Source organism: Jaculus jaculus, chromosome 10 (genome assembly GCF_020740685.1).
Source record: "Jaculus jaculus isolate mJacJac1 chromosome 10, mJacJac1.mat.Y.cur, whole genome shotgun sequence".
Classification (NCBI taxonomy): Eukaryota; Metazoa; Chordata; class Mammalia; order Rodentia; family Dipodidae; genus Jaculus; species Jaculus jaculus.
This window is the reverse complement of record NC_059111.1, coordinates 97,898,047-97,918,257: the sequence shown is the minus strand read 5'-3', so window position 1 is coordinate 97,918,257 and position 20,211 is coordinate 97,898,047. Positions and strand designations below refer to the sequence as shown.

Sequence of the window (20,211 nt, the reverse complement as noted above, 5' to 3'; positions counted from 1 at the left end):
TCTCCTTTCCTGTCAATCTGGTGAAGCCCTAGGCGACCCTTTAGCATTGCATAATCCAGAACTCAGAAGAGTTAGCCCTCACTTCTCTGTGACTTCAGAAGTCCTCCTATCTCTAGCATAGGACCCACGTTTAGTGTGTCCTTTTATCTCACCTTATCTCTCAGGACAGATTGTGAGGATTAGAAGTGTGACGAGCCATCTTTGTGCCCCAGTTGTCTAGCAGAACAGCTAGATGTGCCTGATTCTTCAGTAAGTGTGGAAGAACAAATGAATCATCAAATACTTACACTGTAACAATAGTTACCCCTTATAGACCACTTGCGTAAAGCCTGGTATATACTGACTAGCTGACTGACAATGCTGAAGGGAGTCAGAGGAATGAACTTCTAAAGACAGAACCATCACCTTATTAAATGATGCTGGGCTGAGTGATGGGCATTTTTTCTGGATGTGTATTCTTAAGAAGGGACTCCTACCTTCCTGGTGTGCATGTACCATGCTGCCTCTGCAATTTAGTCTGCTCTTCAGACATTGGTGGAGTTGAATTGAGCTTCTGAGTCCTGCTTAACCTTTACCATCAACCAGAGCCCCAGGTTTATAGAATTCTTAGGGGTCTCACAAAACACAGGTGTAGGACACTCTGCAGCTCTATCTGTTCCTGCTTCACTTGGCATAATCTGCCAAGAAAGGACTACCATTCTGGTCCAGATCCACTTCCCTCGGGCCTATATGAAGATGAAGGAAGCATTCTCCTAAAGAGATGGAGGAAAATTAGCTTTCAGTCTCCTCCAGTACAGTTTCTCTGAAAATAACATCCTATCTCCCGTCTAGTGGGTTCCGGGTACCTACTGACGGCACCCGCTTGTATGTAAGCTGGGAGAGGTCATGAGAAAAAGACACAAAGCGGACAAACAAAGAGAATTTTGTTGTTGTTTGGAGGAATGTTTCGATTTTAATTTCCAGTCTCCATTGAGCGCGCAGTTCTTGTCTCGTGGAGATAAGCAGCTTGGTTGCCTGGCAAGTCACCCTCTTTGATTTTGCCGCTGAGAAACCCCTGAAGAGAATACAGTATTTACAAACTAGGTTTCTGGCATATTCTGCTGTACTTTGCTGTCCTCTAACAGTTTCCAAACGCCTCTTAAAATAGCTTCGCAAGTCCTGCCCAGCATTCGCTAGGAGCACATCACATTCCCAGTGTGAGTGGCAGCCGTCTGAGAGCGCATTCCATCACCTCCCTGAGAATTCCTCTGGAACATGAAATATACAGTGCCCTAGTCAACACCCATTCCACAGCTTACCACGAACTGCTTTTTCCTTCTCCCTCCCCTAATATAAAACCGAGCGAAAAGACAACGAAACCTTCAAAAGTTAAAAAAAAAAAAATATCAAACATTGGGCCCTTCATCTCAAAGAGATTCATGGCCGAACTGATTGCCTGTTGTCAGACACTGGGATGAAGTAATCTGATATTTGGAAGAAAAATACATTGACATAATTAGGACAGATGACATCAAAATACTGCTTTCCAATTTGTCCCTTTTAGTTACTCTAAAGACATCGCATGAATGAGATTTTGCAAATTTGGCAGTAAATGTGATAACAGAGTTTCCTAATGATCTTGTGAAATGAGAAGGCAAAAGAAATAAATCGAATTCGATATGTTTTCATAAAAGAGATTGCCCATTATGCTAACTCAGGTTTTTGAAGTTGCCATACATCTCCAGAGATCAAATACAATATCTCAATAATTTCCAAATGTTTTGATGATGCAAAATTGAAAGTTTGAGTCAATTTTATAAGTATGAATACTGATACAAAAGCATATTCAAATTATTAATAAAATCCTAATTATTGATGCAAAAGTCATGAGAAAAAGTGACTGGATTATAGCTCTAAAACCTTTAAAAAGTGGGGAAATAGCTGCTATAAGGATGACTAGTTCATTGAAGCAGAGTTGCTTTTAACCAGGACTCAAAACAATGATGTAATGGCCAACATGGGTTCAAATGGGTTGACATCAGTTTTTTTACCTATCATTAAAGTTTTGAAATAACCTTTATCTACATTAAATATCTCTGACAAAACTAGTCCCCCTGGGGCTGGAGAAATTGCTTAGTGGTTAAGGCACTTGCATGTGAAACCTAAGGACCTGGGTTTGATTCCCCAGGACCCACATAAGCCAGATGCACAAAGTGGCACATGCATCTGGAGTTCATTTGCAGTGGCTACAGGTCCTACCAAGCTCATTCGCTGTATCTGCCTCTCTTTCTCTCTCTCAAATAAATAAATAAGTAAATGGGAAAAAAAGGTTAAAATAAATGCTCCCATTAAATCACGGGATCCTTTGTTACATCATCAGGGAAACAAACAAAAGTTGCAGAATGTATCATAAAATTGGCTCCAATGAGAAAAAAAATCAAGGAGGTACTATGAAATCAGATCTTGCTTTGAAAGAGTTGAAGTACCAAGATTGAAATAATCAGGTATAACAATCCATCGAGGCAGTAATGGTAAACAAGGAGGAGGAAGTTTGTGGGTAGAAGAGCTCTGAAAATGAAAGTGAGGAATGCCCTTGAGACTATAAAGAGTGCAGTTATCTAGCTGGGCATGGTGGCACAAGCCTTTAATCCCAGCATTCAGGAGGCAAAGATAGGAGGATTGCCATGAGTTCAAGGCCACCCTGAGACTACATAGGTGAATTCCAGGTCAGCCTGGACTAGAGTGAGACCCTCCCTCAAGAAACCAAAAATAAATAAATAGATAAATAAATAAAAATAAATAAATAAAAGAATGCAGTTATCTTCTTGCTCCCTATGAGTGTCCACAGCCTCTACTTTATTAAAGGGGGGGGGGGGAATCTGGTTTTTCCTTATCTCTTTCTTTCCTAGAAAATAAAGTCAATAATGGCTGTTCCCTTCCTGGAAGCCTGAACACCTAAGTTGGAGGTTAGACTAGCCAGCTCAGCCCGCATTCTGTACAGTCTTTCAAATTAGGACCTAGTCAGACACCAGGGGGGCTGTTACCTCTCTAAGAACCTCTTACTGCCTTCGGCATGAGGTCTGTTTTCTCTCCTTTCCTTAATTTCTATGAGCTCCATAATAAAACATTTCTAAACTTCACCCTCTATAGTCTGTGAATTCCATTCATGCTATAAGACAAGAATCAGGAAACCATTGACTCGGTTTTATATGACCGTGAGTGTCCAGCACCCTAACTCCTGAGTTACAGCTCAACCAAGAGCAGGGAAAAGCTCTGTCTCTCTCAAAGACACTCCAAATTCAAGTACCAAATGACACTGGCAATGGGTTGGCTAATGGGCTATTCTGAGTCCAAATCCTGACTGCATCACCTAAAACCATAGATCATGAACCCACTACTGTTTCTTGGCTACAATATCTTTAACTGTAAAATAAAGGTGTCACAGTGGATTAAGTTGAACATTCCACTAATTTATTAAAGGCATGAAGGTGAAGGAAATATGTAAGACAACAATGAAAAAATTTGCCTAAAACCAGATATGTTTTACTACTACTATATAATGTATGACATCCTTTGATGCATACCTGGGCCTTAAATCAAGGAAGCTGCTCTTGCGGCTTTCTATTTATAAGCTCTGAGTACATGGTATTCCCCAGTCAGGGCACACAAATCCACAATAGCTACAAGGGTAAAGCAATGCTGGGCTGAAGGATGGAATAAAGTAGGAGAGAGAAGTTGAGGATGGAGTGAAGCTTTTTTTTTTAAATATTTTTGGTTCTTTTTTATTTATTTATTTGAGAGTGACAGAGAGAGAGAAAGAGGCAGATAGATAGAGAGAGAATGGGCGCGCCAGGGCTTCCAGCCACTGCATATGAACTCCAGATGCGTGCGCCCCCTTGTGCATCTGGCTAACGTGGGTCCTGGGGAATCGAGCCTCGAACCGGGGTCCTTAGGCTTCACAGGCAAGCGCTTAACCGCTAAGCCATCTCTCCAGCCCTGGAGTGGAGTTTTATGAGCATACTATATGCCTAGCAAATATGTATTAAATGAGTAAATCAACTCAAATATAAATGGTCCAACTTTATTATCAAAGCTATCCCATGGCAAAATACCCAGTACTTAAGTTCATGAGGTAAGTGCTATTTGTCTTTGATCATATTATACATTTTAGGCAGATGCAAGAGAAAATGCTATTAAATAAATCCTTAGTGAAATGTAAAAATTCCCTATTTCAGTCTAATACCAGTTAAACTTTTATTCACTATTTTATATAGAAATTGAAAAGTTTTGTCCCTATAAAACTTTAGGTGTTTGAGATACAGTAGATTCAGGTCAAACAAAGGAATACCACCAAACATCTACAAGCTCATCCCAGAGAAAATTTTGCTTAGATTTGGATGAGGTGGTGGTTTCCAAAGTGGGATAATGGGCTCAAAGGTTACCCCAAAATAGAAAGTTTGCATCATTTCTTTAAGTTGTTTTTAAAAAATGACAACTTGGTATAGAACCAAAGAACTATACAGGGGCAACAGAAAATTTGGAACTCATGGAAGACTAGTGTCATAAAATTATCTTTACAGAATACATAGTGAGCTCTCCTCTGTGCCAACAACAGAGACAGTCAATGCTGAGAAGTAAAAGGAAGAAGGGCAAAAGAAAGTGCTTCCCTTACATAGTATATTTCTTCTAATGAAACCAGTCAATAGCAATGAGACCTTTGCATACTAAGACTATTAATATAAAGAATGTGTGTGAGATACTGTAGGTCCAGTTAAAGACATTGAACATCGAGTTGAAGACATGAGTCATTGATAACCCAGCCAAAATGCTCATGTATAATAGCTTGAATACGGGAATACCAACATACCAGACTGCATTAATTTGCCTAAAGACAGAGTCTAGAGAAAAGGGCACACTCTGCAGAAATGCTGAATGGCCATGTAGGACTCCTCCTGCTTACCAGACTGCATTAATTTGCCTTAAAACAGAGTCTAGAGAAGGACACTCTCCACAGAAATGCTGAATAGCCTCGTAGGACCTTCCCCCACCCACCTCACTTCTGGAGTAGAAATAAGAATATCCTGACTTCCACTGATGAGACAGTCCAATCTGCGTTCTTTCACAAGGGGTCAGTGCGGATCTCATTGCATGGTCTGTTGTTTCAGGCTCAAGCTTTTACACTTAGCTTCATCATTACCGTAACAATTGCATTTGGGGAGACTGGTGGAGAGAGAATTGGTAAAGATTTATCTCTGTGGTGTCCTTACATCTGCTTTCCTTTGTTTAAGATTTTCTTTTATTTATTTAAGAGAGAGAATGGGCACACCAGTGCCTCTGGCCACCACAACCAAACTCCAGATGGCTGTACCAACATGTGCACCTGGCTGATGTGGGTTCTGGGGAACTGAACCTGAATCTTTAGGCTTTTCAGGCAAGAATCTTAACCATTAAACCACTTCATCACTGCCCCCATATCCTTTTCTCAAATGTAGACAAAGAACAGAAGAGTCCCCAAAACTGGGTAAACAAATCACTGAAGTCCCTCAACAAAATGGTGTAGGACTTTTTTATTTGAATTATTTTTAATATCCCATAATATCTAATAGTGGGATCATAGTTAAATAAAAACCACCAAAATGCCAAGTGTGTTAGTGATAATTTCTCTACAAAGTAAAATAGGCATTCAGTGCCTTAAAGGAAGAGTAAAAAGAGAAAGAGGTTTATAATATTTGGACCATGAGCTCTGTGCCGATTAAAAGGTTCTAGAATTTAAAGACACAACAATGAAAGATTAGAGAATATTCCTTAAAGAATAAAATAATGCAATACACAAAGCTAGAGGAAAACTAACACACACACACACACACACACACACACACGTGTGTGTGTGTGTGTGTGTGTGTAATTTGCCTTGAAAGAGCAAGGAGAAAATTTAAAAATTCAAAAAACAGAATACCATTCAGAACTGAATAAAAAGAAGTACTATGTAGCAAGGAAACATGTGGGAAGAAATTGTGTGTGTGTGTGTGTGTGTGTGTGTGTGTGTGTGTGTGTGTGTGTGTCTGTGCAATACGTATATCACTAAGTAAAATAAGCTAAGCTGGAACGACATACATCATTACACTGAAGGCCATTCTGGAAAAGAAGAAAGTGTGGAAATGACAGAAAGAACAGATGAATGACTGCCAGGAGTTAGGGATGCACGTCAATATACACTTGTTCAAATGAATATGTTGAGAATCAAGAGAAAAGTTTAATGTGCACTAGGGTCTCCGGGTAATAATGACATATCAGAGCAGTTTCATATACTCTCATTCAAGGGTTACTATCCTAGGGTGTGTATATTATATTGATGACAGCAAGGGCCTCTGGGCAAAAGATGCCGGAGAATCTATGGGAAATCTCCCTGTCTTTTACTTTAATTAGCTGTGAACATAAAATGAATCAAAATCACATTGACTATTTAAAAAAACAGAAGTGATACAATAAAAAGATGTCATTTACTAATTATACAGAGTAAAGGGACAAGGCAATTTGAATTTTAAATAACTAGCCTGTTGATATCCATCTTAATTTCAACTGTATTATAAAAAAAGGTAAAGTAAGAGCGCCAGGGTTTAGTAGAAATAGTATTTTTTAAATTCTTCCAAGTGTTCACTGCAAGTGAAATAAATAAATACATTAACTTAATTAGAGAAACAAAAGGGATGGCCTTTATAAAAATCTGACCAATATAAGGTACAGGGATTTCAATGGATTACAAGGACTTCGGGAAATCACCTCATGGATTTACAGTCACCATCAATTATAGCCGAAAGTGTATCTTAGATACCAAGACATGCCAAAACAGTGGTATAAAAGCAATATCTATTAAGGGTGAAGAGAGCAGGATTACCAATTATAAGTACAACCTAAATTCATGTTTACTAGAGTAATAGTATTAACATCAGCCCAGAAAATATAATAACACACGGTGTGGAAAAAGCTACACAGAGACAGGAGCAATTAAGTATCTGAGGACGGGAAGAAAGAAAACAGATCCAAGAGGAACTTGAATTGCGATAAAGCTAAAACAAGATAGTGAATATCAAAGAGGGATACTTTGAGGACCTCTCTTTTCTCTACAGGAGTAACCCCTGGGATCCAACCCAAACGATTCAGTGACAGAAAAATGCCAGCTCATTTTGTTTGAATATGGAAACTCACTGGTAAAGAAATATGACCTCCTTTGCATATCACAGCTATAAAACAAAATTAATTTGAATTTTTAGTAAATTACTGCAAAGAGAAAAAAGGGAATCTTCTTATAATTGGGAGTGTTTTAAAGAGGAAGGGCAAAGATGTGAATTTCTTGCAGAATGTGTTATGTAACTAAACAAAATGCAAAGGAGAGAGGAGCAATTATCATTTTAATTAATTAGGACCCTGTTGTAGCTCCCTTGTGGAAGATAATCCTTGATTAAAAGTGTCACTATGTAAAAATATTGACTAATATTGAAATGGAACAATATGAAATTTCAATTAATTATTTTTTAAAATGACTGGGATTATCATTTACCAATAGACACTAATGATTCCCAGGAGTATTGGGACATACAAACAAATAGCCAAAGAGTTGACAGTGGTCATGTAACCAAGGACAGAATTGGTCTACCGATTGTTTACCCCCATGAGCAATTAAGCTTTTCGTTTGTGTATCTGTATCATAAAAATTAACACCGAATAACAGCAGTTGTTTTCCAGAGAAAGAATGAATATAGGAATAGGAAGGGATCAAAAAAGAACATTTTTTACCACTACTTAATTTCACTCTAGTCAACAGAAAAGCAATAGGCACACATACTTTTTATTAAAATCCATGAAATATTTTATACCTAGGAAATTCTACACCTGGAAGAATTGCTTAAATGCCTTCTACCACTGTACCTAGAAAGGAAAAAAAAAAAAAAAAAAAAAACCTCCCAGGGCACTACTAAGGTTCCAGCATTTCCAAATATGAAGCCGACAACTTAGACTCCCTCAGGCTACTCGCCCAACACAGCACTTCTGAGCCTCACCTGGGACATGTTCCTCTACCAGGAATTCAGCTTTGTCACACTTCCATTTCATTTCATTTCTTCTTTCCTCTTGATTTTTCTTTGTTTTTTTTTTTTTAAATCATAAACCAGATGCCACATAAAGATACCCATGTAAAGACATTATTTGTGAGGCTGAGGGAATGGTTCAGTGGGTAAAGCACGTTCTGTGTATTCATAAGGAACTGAGTTCAGATGCCCAAAACCCACGTCAAGCCAGACACAGACATGGCAGCTTGGGAGTGCTATCTCAGTATGCCTGCCGGGGACTGGAGATGGCCAACTTGCCCGGCACACAACACCATGCCTGGGATGCCTGCCTTATAACAAGGTGGAAGGCAATGCCTGACAACTGAAGTTGTCTTTTCAGCTCCAAAGATGTGATATGTATGACCTGGGCATGCCCACACTCATGCTCAAGCACACAGACACACACAGACACACACACACCACATCTGACATTCACATTGCATACACACGGATATTAATCTTTGACCTTAGACAAAACACTGATCCAATAACCACAAACTGACATTTAGTTCCTTGTTGTTTTAGTCAGTTGTTAATGTCACAGAAGATTATCTCATTTCAGAATTCAGAAGCATCCTCTATATGAAAATACCTAGATTCACACAATCCTTAATCATACACATTTTAACATAAACCAGGACTAGGGTCTCCCTCTTTACCCTTGAATGTCATCATCTTCTGCAGACAACAGGAGCTAACCTTACATTGTCCTTGGTTCCCTTTCCGTCCATGCCCCAGTATTTGGTACGCAAGACAGAAACAAAGTCTGCGGGTTTACAAATGAAAATATAGCTTCCCAGCCCATTGGTAAATTCTGATAGAAACAGAATTTTGAGAAACAAAATAAGAAAACATGAGCTCTGTCTGAAAAAAAAAAAAAAAAAAGATCACCTTTAGTCCCAGGGGCAGTCTTTAACATTTACCTCAAGTAAAGCCAAACATGATACTTACAAAGGATATAGTTAAGCTGAATTTACCTATCATTCCTAATTTTCATGTAGGTTATGACACAAGACTCTTCCCTCCCATGGGTCAAAGAAGAGACATGTTTAGCTAGGTGTGGTGGCACACACCTTTAATCCCAGTACTTGGGAGGCAGAGGTAGGAGGATTGCCATGAGTACGAGGCTACCCTGAGAATACATAGTGATTTCCAAGCCAGCCTGAGCTAGAGCAAGACCCTACCTTAAAACAAACAAACAAAAAAAAAAATGAAATGCAAATTTTATCTTATTACCTATTCCAATAAAACTGTCCTGTGCATAGTGTTTCTGAAATGGCAGGAAATCTAAGACTTCAAGTAATTTTTAGCTTCCTATTTTACCCCCAGCAAAGAACTTCTTAGTCGTTCATTCATTAATCAAGAAATAAAGAGGTTCGCTGTCACCTTGTGTATGGTTTGGCATGGATGGCAAGGTGAGAACAAGTTCGTCTGCTGTATTAAAACCTAGGAATCATCTTCATGCCTATGAGTGAGCACTTCAGGGAAGATCACCGCAGCCTCGTTGTTCCTTGAGGAGGTGTTTATTAGATCAGTCTGTCACTTGGGATCAGCATAGTGTAGGAATATTTGCAGCAGTGAGAGTAAAATGTATCTCCATTAACACTGAAGACAATTCTCTCACTAATCCCTCCCCAGGGGCTGAAGCAGAGGAACAGCCTAAGAGGATGGTCCAGCTAGCTTTCCATTGGAAATCCAGACAATAGCTCAGGGCAACCTAGGAATCACAGATGTACCCCCATCTACAAAGGTTTCTTATAAGGTGGAAGACAGAGCATCTCTACCCATGGCTGTACTTCCTAGCTGTTAGTCTTCAGTACACTAAATCTGTCTAGGAAATGAAAGGCTCTCTGGCCACACTAATACTCTGCCTGAATCTCTGCAGCCCACATGGGAGAGAAACCTTTTGTGACAATGTCTGCAAGAACGTTGGTGTTGAGCTTTCTCTGTGCTTCCCTGCTTAGGTTTTAAAATGTGCTCCTAGAATTGCCCACTTCAGGATCAAGCCAGACTCTATTGTTAAAGATCTAGATTCCTGGGAGCCATCCCTGACTTGCTGACTCATAATCTTCGCAGGAGAAAAGTGTCTTCTAGGGACTCGACCTATGAATTAATCTCTTTGAAAAGATTCTATGTACTCGACCTATGAATTAATCTCTTTTAAAAGACTTAGAAGATAGCAATGATTTAACCAGGTCTCAGAATCTTGTCAGCCAAAGGACCATGGATGCTGACTGTTGAAAAGTGTGTGGACGTCTGCTTAGAGGGCACCATCCAAGGGCACAAGGGATTCTCTGCTTCAGAAAAGAGAGGCCCTGCTTCCCTGGGCCAAATAACTACAGATAGCATCAAAACACCACTACACCTTAATTATATATTTCCATTGATCTTCAGTTTAAGTTTTTCCACTACCCAGATAGTGTAAATCTGAACTTAATGTAGTACTTTAACAATGAAGATTTTTACACAGTAAAATGGGGAGGGGACAGTAACTATTTATAGGGTTATAAACCTCTATGCAAAAGATTTGTAAAAAGAAAGTCAGCTATTTAAAATAATAAATTTCTCTACTGCATTCAAATGTATTTTATTCATCACTTATAGGAACATATGTACAAGGTTGGGGAGAGGGCTCACCAGTTAAAGATGCTGCTTACAAATCCTATACGACTGGATTTGATTCCCCATTGCCCATGTAAAGCCAGATGATGCACAATGTGATGCATGCATGTGGAATTCATTTGCAGTGCCAAGAGGCTCTGGTGTACCTTTTCTCCCTATCCCCCCCCTTTCTCTTCTCCCCCTCTCTCTATCTCTTCTTGTAAATAACTAAAATATTTATTCATTGTTATTTATTTGAGAGCGGCAGACAGAGAGAGAAAGAGACAGAGAGAGAATGGGAGCACCAGAGCCTCCAGTCACTACAAATGAACTCCAGATGTGTGCGCCCCCTTGTGCCTCTGGCTAACGTGGGTCTTGGGGAATAGAGACTTGAACCGGGGTCCTCAGGCTTCACAGGCAAGCACTTAACCGCTAAGCCATCTCTCCAGCCCTAAAATCTTTACAAAGTATGTCCATTACTCTTGTTTTAACCTCCAGCTGTAACCCTAACACATTCTAGTTGTTGCTCTATTACTTGTGCCAGATACATCAACGAAGTTGGATAGTACCTTTAAATTCTTTTGAATAATTTAGGGGAAGAAAAAGCAAAATTGCTAAGTCCATTGAGTTCTTTAAAATAAAATAAGTAAATATCCTTTGTCCACTAAACTACTTTGTTGTGAATATTGAGTGCCAACGCTGTTATATTTTATTACTATAATTCTGATTCTCTATGCACTGCTGCTTGCTGTTGCTTATTGTTATAGCAACAACAGTGACAGATTCCATGAAGCAGAAGACAGAGAAGAGGAGGAAGAAAATATTTGCTTAGCACTGACTTTGTTCCAGTCATGGTAGAGAGCTATTCTGTCTGTGCCAAAGAAGAGTGGTGTAGGTGCACATGGACCGAAAGCAGCTATCAGTTGTGGAAGGTGCACGTGGGTTTGGTGTCAGGGTTTATCCCCATCAGCTGAGGAATGCTAGAGAATTTTTAAGGGGAGAAAGACATGCCTGGAGTTGTATATTAAACAGGCTCGTCTGGCAGCAAGATACAACCAGAGTGAGAAGTGAGTGCAGAAGGGCAGTTCAAAAATGGGTGCTGAATTCCAAAAAAAAAAAAAAAAAAAAAAAAATGCTGTGCTGATGGAGAGGTACTAGGGAAGCTGCTGAGACACACTGGGTTTGCCTTGGTATTGTAAAGTCCAAAGACTTAAAAGTACAGAATATTCTATTAGAATCTACCTCCAGAAGTAACTCAGTGGTATCTCTATGTCTTCCATAGCAACATTTTCACAACAGTGTTGAGCTTATGAGTATATATATATATATCCCTCCTATTGCCATAATTTTCTAGAATTCTTTATAGTAAATACTATTTAATATGACCAGGCAAAAGTTATATTCTTATAATCACTTTGCTTAATTTATGTTCATTTAAGCCTCTCTCAATTATGTCCATTAAAAATATAATTGAAATTAAAATTCCCCCCTTAAGCTTAAAAAAAAATTGATGTCCTGTCATCTGCAAACCAATCTGCTTCCTGTCATTGAACACCAGAGGGCATCCTTCGGGGAAAGCTTGGGAAGAGGGAGAATGGTGGGGGAGAAAGAATTCCATTGCTAATGACAGAAACTGACTTTTTAGTGTGTACCCTTATCTCCCATGAAACATTACCATGGTAACCGCACCAGTTAAGATGATTGTATATTTAGGTCATAATATAAAAGAAGCTTGAGCATGTGAGAAAAAGAAGGAAGAAAATGAAGTGAGACAAGAATATATAGAGTAAGACTCAAGCCAACTGGAACCTCCCTCATCTTTTCCTCACACGGTAGAGTCATGCTTGCCTTTCAAATCAAAGGTGGATAGTAAATTCTAATTAAAATAGAATGAATCTGTTAAACTTCAGACCTTAGGTGTAACATATCTCAGTAAAGAACTCACTCAATACTACAAAACTAAGAGTTAACTAGACTGAGACCCACTAAGCTGTGTCTCACTGGGAAAGTCTGTCTGTACGATTAAATAATGTTATGGGTTCAGCTAAAAGATATCCAAGCTTCACTTCCTTTTCTTGCCTTTCAGTTGGGAGGTAGGAAGAGCATCTGGCAATATGTCAGGTCATCTTGATGCCTTTGTTTGCCTCCAACACAGACAATCACTAACTAAATAGAACAAGCATGTGGTGCCAACAAACAATCTAGTTGGCACTGAATCTTCTGTGTTCAGGGTTGAGGGGATCCACTGAGCACATGTGTCTGAGTTGAACAGATCAGAAAGGCATCATTGAACTCAAAATATCACAGTGTTGCTTTCCCAGAACATAGGAGAAATATTCCCCTATGCATAGAAAGGCAATCAGCACAGCCTCGGAGCAGAGGCTAATGAGCTTATGTTTTCATACCAGCTGAATTATCTTGGACCACCACTGTACCCCTTCGTTGCTGGTTTCCTCCCTTTGTAATATTAGGAAAATAATATTGACCTCATAGGAGTATTGCTATGAGAAAATGGGTTCATATATTTATTCATCCAACAAAGATGTAATACGTCCCTAGGATGTGCTTGGCACGATTTTAAATTGTGAAGATTTTTCACTGATCAAACGGATAACAGAATACATGTAAGCTGTAGAAGACGGTACCAGGGACTTAGCTTATACTCCGAAAGTGCCTGCCCATGGAAAGAGTTCCTGTTTCAATTGCAACATACACACACGCACACACACACACACACACAGCCACCACCACCACAATGTTACCCAGTGGAGTGGGTTTACAGGTACCTTGCTAATCCTCGATGAAAATAGAACATCTGCTCAGTGAGTCCAAGGAAACAGATGATTGTGGGGAGAAGTCCACAATAGCATGAGGACATCAAGAGTGCTTGATCCATAGCAGTCCATGGAGGAAAATGACAGCAACTCACATCACACAGTGATGAGTCAACATGATTATAGTTTTGCATGAAGACAGCCCAGTCCTTCGAGAGGCATTATTATTAGGCAGTGTATATACTATTAGGCAGTCTCTCAATATAAGGGTAGAAGATAATTCTAGCCATTAAACTCCTATGGAGATTATTCCCCTTAAAGTTCTTTTTTTTTTTTTCTTTCACCCATCCCTCTTCATTTCCCTTTAACTTTGTTCTATTTTTTCTTCTCTCACACTTGTTTTAACTTGAGTCATTACTGTAGATCAGAGAGACGCATGAATTCTAAGTGGTCAACTTAGTCTCCCTCAATGACTGTGACACTCACCTCGCCAGTTCCTTCCAGCCAGCGCACTGGTGACACTGATGTGTGCTTCATACCTCTAGAGCTGCCCAATACCTCTAGTATCATTGGCTCTGGGGACTTACTGCTGTGGACTGGATTTGTGAAACTGTCCAGTGAATATGACACTCTCTGGGCAAAGATAAGGACAAAGCTACATTTAGACATGTTTTTTAATACTTTTTTTTTTGTAGTTTTTCTCTGCACCCACCCCTGGAAAAATAATTAGATATCTGTGGGAACTCATGGCAAAAGGAACTTCACCAATGTTGGAAGTGCTAATCCTTTCTACAGAGGCTCAGAAGTCAGTTGAGAGCTTCCAGAATGTTCTTCAGGTCGCCTGGCACTTGATCCACCCATTTTTCTCTTTTCCGACCCTCTCCAGGAAGGCTCCCTTAGGCACACTTACCCAGCAAACATTGTCTTTCTTTTACAGGAAAACACAACATCTTGTCAGGTAGCCTTTTCTGACTTGGTCCCTAGGACTTTCTCCTCAACCCACTTCACCTCATTCACAGAATTTTCAAACACTAAACAAACTCCATGAGAGGTTTCCAGCATTTTAGGGTCTTTTTTTTTTTTCTTTTCTCATTTGGATTTGCATTGTTATTCAACCAGTAAAGTGAATGGAGTCAGTGGAAAGTAGCTTACCCACTACATTCCCACAACTGCCACGCAGTATTGGTAATAGTGAGCACAATCAAAGTTCTTCTGGTGCTACCCATCACTTCTGGAGTCCTTGGTAGCCAGGCTGGCTAAGTTGTGCCAATATTGGCAATAAAGTTCTTCCATGTATTGGAGAGGTGTCTCATAAGTCCACTTTCTCAATGGTCCCCTAATGCAGTTCTCAGCAGGAGAATAACCCGATAAAAATCAACTGGTTTTTACTTCTACACAGTCACCAGTGCCTTTGCTCTATCCCCAGGGACACATAACTGTGGTGTGGCTTCACTTGAAGTCTACCACAATCCTTATTTTTGCTTAGCAACTAAAATCATACACATTCTACTAAGCGCTTATCAGGAAAGTTGTAAGCATTGCAATTTGCTAGCAAAACACGAAGAGCAACAGGCTGTCCAGAATTGGTTGACCTGGAAGCCGAGGAGATGCGTTTTCAGATACCCCTCAATCCAGGCCTACCACAATTTCTAGGAGTGGAGAAGGCGCTGGCCCACCCCCTCACCCCACCACCTCTCAACCACCTGACTTCCTAGGTGGGCTGGAGAAAGGCCGCATTTTGTACTCAAGCCAGAATACCCAGCGGTTGAGGAGGAGGTGACGGCATCCAGAGGCCTTGCAGGAGCCCTCACATTTGTACGCAGTCCCAGCACAAGGTGAGGGTTCCTTTTCCCCAGGCTCCGCACCACCCAGCTAACTTAAATTCCTTTTTTTTTTTTTTTCCTCACAGGCCTTTCTGATTCACCCACGGTTTCTTGTAAGAGCGATAGCTGCTCCCCGACCACTCTGCCGGGCCAAGGCCCAGGGCTTCGTGGTGACTGATGGGGGCTGGGGCTGCAGACTCTCTGGGCTGTGGAGGGGTTGCTGCGCGCTGGAATGCTGGCAGGAGCGCGCCAGGGGTCTGTGGCTGCCTGAGTGTGCACCATGGAGCTGGGCACCACAAGGCTTCCATCTAACCCAGAACAAAGGCAAGAGCAAGAAGGGAAAAGCAAACAAACAAACAAAAGGCTAAGAGGAAAGGGAAATTCAAAGCCAACGTGGGGGGACTCCGGGTGGGAGGGCTTGGCTCCTGCCGCGCTCCGGAGCGCAGGCTTGGCGCTGGGGTGGCTGCGTTCACGCGGACCTGCGGCGCGGCGACCTGACATATTAAGGACAGAGAAAGGCTGCTTAGGTGAGATGTCACCGGTCTGCTCTACTTCGGGCTGAAGCGCTACTACCATTTCTCTGCTCTGCTCCCGCCTCTCCGAGCCGGTATTTCCAAATTAGCCAGACCTGGTGGTATCACAGCCAAAGACTCCGGGGGAGGGGGAATGTTCGTCGTTCGACACTCCTTTGGAATATTTTGTGACTCAGAGGAGCTTTGAGGATGGAGAGGAAATAAAGAATGCGATGCAGGTTTTGGAGGAGGGTGGAGGCAGACAGCGGGTGCCCACATTATGTGTCAATAATTTGGGTGAATTTTTTTTTTTTTTTTAACCACCGGAGCTCTCTGCTAGGAAAGCTTTCCCTTACTCCACTAGGGACATCGACACGCCAGTGGCGCCTGGTAGAGCGCACAAGTGGAATCTCTGCGCTGCCGACCTGCTGCCAGCTTTAGAGCTCACCTCGAGATTCCCGGAACGATACAAGTTCTCTGCGGGCGCCCAGCTCCGCAGGTGCAACAGTGAAGGGCATTTGAGGCACAGCCGTCCCCTATCTGTCACCCTGTTTTGTTTTGTTTTTTATTATTATTATTATTATTATTATTTTCCAGTGGGGGTGGCCCCGGACGCACCGTACCATGAGTTGGGCTGCCAAGCCCAGGCACCGTCTGGGACTTCCAGTCTCTGGACTTGGACCGTGTCCCAGCCACAGTGGATAACCAACCTCATGCACTGGGAGCTGTTAAAGAGATGGGGTTGCAAAGGGCTTCCCTCGCTTTCGTCCTGGAAACCTTCCCTATCCTTATTCCCTGTGTCATTTGACCATAGTCCTTGAACCCCAGCACGCCAAACCTTTCTGCAGCCCATGAAGGGCTGCTCCAAAGGCGGGGTCAAGGGACAGTGTGAGGCGGGCACGAGGGGAGCCTCTCTATGCTAAACACAGAAATGAAGGTGTCAGATCCGCCAGCCGAAAGAAGCCAAAGGGCTTGAGGGGACAAGAGGGGCCAAGCTCTCCCTCTCTTTTCCATAACAGCATCTGTTGTGGGGAGGAGGAGGAAGAGGAGGGTCGGAGACCGGTAAGGGAACGTCAAGCTGAGATACCAGGCGATGCTGGGACAGCGCAGCTCCCAGGCAGTTTCGGTCACATTCCTCTGGACTCGGTGACGCGCTTAATCGCGCCCCCACCCGACCTCTGCCTCATCTCCCCTTCTCTCCAAGTCTACCATCCATCCATCCATCCATCCATCCATCCATCCATCCGTGTCCCTTCCTGCAAGCCCCTGAAGCGAAAGTTTCCATCGGAAAAAATCTATGCGTGTGGGGTGGGGGGGGGGTACCATCTTCCAATTCCCCGAATCCAGACCCTCAGTGTCCACGTTCAGCTCATAGGGAGGAACCCCAAGGTCTCAGAATCCCTGGCGTGCTCAATCAGAGCACCGGGCACTGTGCTCTCCTTACCTGTCGCTGGCTTAGCCGCCCGGGGCTGCGACTTGGTGGAGTGTGGCCAGAGCTCGGATCCTGTCGCCGGTTCGGGATTCGACTTGCCCGGGAGGGAGCGCGAGCTGAGCACGGTTCAGAGTCCGAAGCCAGTCGCCGCCGGCTCGCTCTCTCCCTGGAGCTTGCAAGAGAAACAGAAAAGATTAGTTGGCTCCGGAGGGGTGGGGCGGGAGAGGCGGGGTGACAGCGGACCCAGAGGCTCAGGCGACCACGACCACGGAGGCGGGGAGGGGGGGACTCACTCGCGCGCGCACACATGCAGAGTCCGGGCAACCCTACCCGGCTCCCAGCCACTGGGCTAGTCTGGGACCAGCTCGCCTTTCAGCCTGGTGTTCAATTGACTCTCCCCGCCACCCTGAGCCAAGCCACCAAGGGGGGAAAAATTATATATATATAGAATCAAGACTTTCAAACCTGGCTTTCACCAAGATGCGCCTGGGGACCAGAACAGAGCGGAGATCTGGATGTGCGCGCGAGCTGGGCGCGATTCATTTCTTTCCCAAAGTGCCTGGGGAAGTAGTGGTCAGTGTTAGGGAGCTGCCCTTCCTACTTCTTCCAGTGCCTCTGGCGATTTCTAGGGGAATCTGCGACCTGAAGGCTTGGCCAACCCCGCAGGCTGACGTGTGTGTGTGTGTGTGTGTGTGTGTGTGTGTGTGTGTGTGTGTGTGTGTGTGTCTGTCTGTCTGTGTGCGCGCGCGCGCGCGAGCGTGCCCCCGCGTGTGCGCTCTCCGGAGCGGGTCTCCGGCACCCAGACGCCTTCCCTTGCGGAGTGCAGGAGAGCGTGTCCGTATTTGTGCGTTTGTGTCCCATTAGCTGCAATGGGCGGACAGTTTCTGGAAAGAACATTTACAATTGTCTTTCAGCATGACAGGATTAGTTGCCCTGGAAGGAGCTTCTCCAATGAAATCGCCTCTGCTCTCTGATTTGGCCGTACTCCTGAGCAAACATGACGGCGCTCCCACCGCCCTCTCCAGGCTCCTTTCTGCGCGAATCCACGTCCATGCCCAGAGCCCAGCTCTCCATCTGCAATGTCTGCTTCCCTACCTTTGCAGTCAGCTCTACCGCCACTCCAAGTCCCAGTGTGTATGCTTGCTACGAAGGTGACACGCATGTCGGGGAGAACGCATGTTGATTGCAGATCTTTTAGCCCCATTTCCCCCCCCCGCCCAAGGTGGGCCATGCACTAGACTTCTCACTGAAGTGTTCAGATTGCTAATGTCTTTTGGGGACGTTGGTTAATGCGTTAGAAAGAATTGGTTGTGTCATTTTGCCCTTTTTTGTTGTTGTTGTTTGTTTGTTTTTGGTTTTGGTTTTCCGAGGTAAGGTCTCACTCTGGCCCAGGCTGACCTGGAATTAACTATATAGTCGCAGGGTGGCCTCGAACTCACAGCGATCCAGCTACCTCTGCCTCCCGAGTGCTGGGATTAAAGGCATGTGCCACCACATCCGGCTCTTTTTGCCCTTTTTAAAAAATTTATGCAGGGGCAATATGTGTGTGTGTGTGTGTGTGTGTGTGTGTGTGTGTGTGTGTGTTCTCAACTACAAGTAATAGAACACAAAGTAATGCTCCGTGAATTAGGGAATCGTGTCTATGAAAATAAATAGGATGAAAACTTTTTGTACATGGACCACTTTGGGGTTTTAAATAATTTTTAATAGAAATACTTTCCAAAAATTGTGTCTATTATTAGTAGGTGTGTACTATTATGTCAATATTCTAAGGTATAGATCAAGAGGACACTTGTCTTTGTTAAAGTGGATGTGTACAAGGGCAACAATGATTCATGATATGGTATGTTATGTAGGTTGCATTTTTTTCCCATCCAACTTGATTTAAAAAAAAAAAAACAACAACAAATTGTTGAAACCTTAAACTGATTAACACAGAATGAGGCACCACACCTTTTGGATCACAGAGACAAACAAATTGCAAGTTAAAGGTGCATTGATTAATATGTCCAATGAAACTCAGTTTCCATCTCCTTGTCCAAGTGTCCGCTGGGTGTTGAAGGGCATAAAGAACAACAAAATTGATCACTCTCATTTTCATAAGCCTTGAATCTTATTACTGAGAAACGATACCCTCATGAAACATGTAGTCGGAAGTTGACAATCATGATGATGAGTTACACTCCCACACATAGTTCCTGCTAAATGAAAATCCTATAACTGGGAGCTCCTGTCCATTCTGTTAACTCACAGTTATAGCCAAGCAGGACCTGACACAAATTCGATTGTGCTTGATTAAAGCCATCCTGAACAAGCATGATGGTATTGCGCCTCTGCCCTCAACACACACACTCATGTGCCTCCAAAATTCTTGTTAACAACTATACAGCTCAGTTCAGTCTTGTTCTCCACAGTCCCCAGCACTGGGTCTGTGGCCTTAAATATCTGATTTGTCAAGACTTTCTCTCTTAGCTAGTCCTTTGAGAATCAATTAACAATCACTCCTTATTCCATCATTTGTATCTATTTAAGCTTTCATAAACTCGTGATGCTATGATGAGCCTGTGTTTTTTACACACACACACACACACACACACACAGAGAGAGAGAGAGAGAGAGAGAGAGAGAGAGAGAGAGAAAGAGAAATAGATTCCTGATAAACAATAGAGGAGAAAGTTCAGTCATTTGTTACTATCATTTTAACTTTTTTTTAACTAAAATGGCCTTCTCCTAACAGGAACTATTTACTTAAAAATTGAAGTAAATACCCAATAAAGGCTAATAATTATTTCCTTAAACACCAATAAAGTAGCTTGTGAGTAACTGTAAAACTCTATTCTGCAGAAGTCACTATTTGTAAGGCATTTGGGGAGGAGCTGCATACAGAATGAATACTGTTAGTCAGCAATGATCAACAATGTCCATGTTCTTATCTTAGTTCATCACTGAAAACTTTAATGTATATACTCATATCTTTGCCAGTCA

At 42.4% G+C, this 20,211-nt stretch overlaps 1 protein-coding gene across 1 annotated transcript in view; it reads right to left on the bottom strand.

The window, feature by feature from the left end:
• The window catches only part of Chrm2 (cholinergic receptor muscarinic 2), a 142,022-nt gene extending 124,244 nt beyond the window's left edge, over window positions 1–17,778 (bottom strand). Inside the window, exons 1-2 of the mRNA XM_004661184.2 lie at window positions 17,692–17,778; window positions 17,239–17,398 (exon numbers count right to left, since the gene is read on the bottom strand). The gene's annotated coding sequence lies outside the window, so the exon portion shown is untranslated. The remainder of the gene's footprint in view (window positions 1–17,238; window positions 17,399–17,691) is intronic.
• Window positions 17,779–20,211: the final 2,433 nt, after the last annotated feature.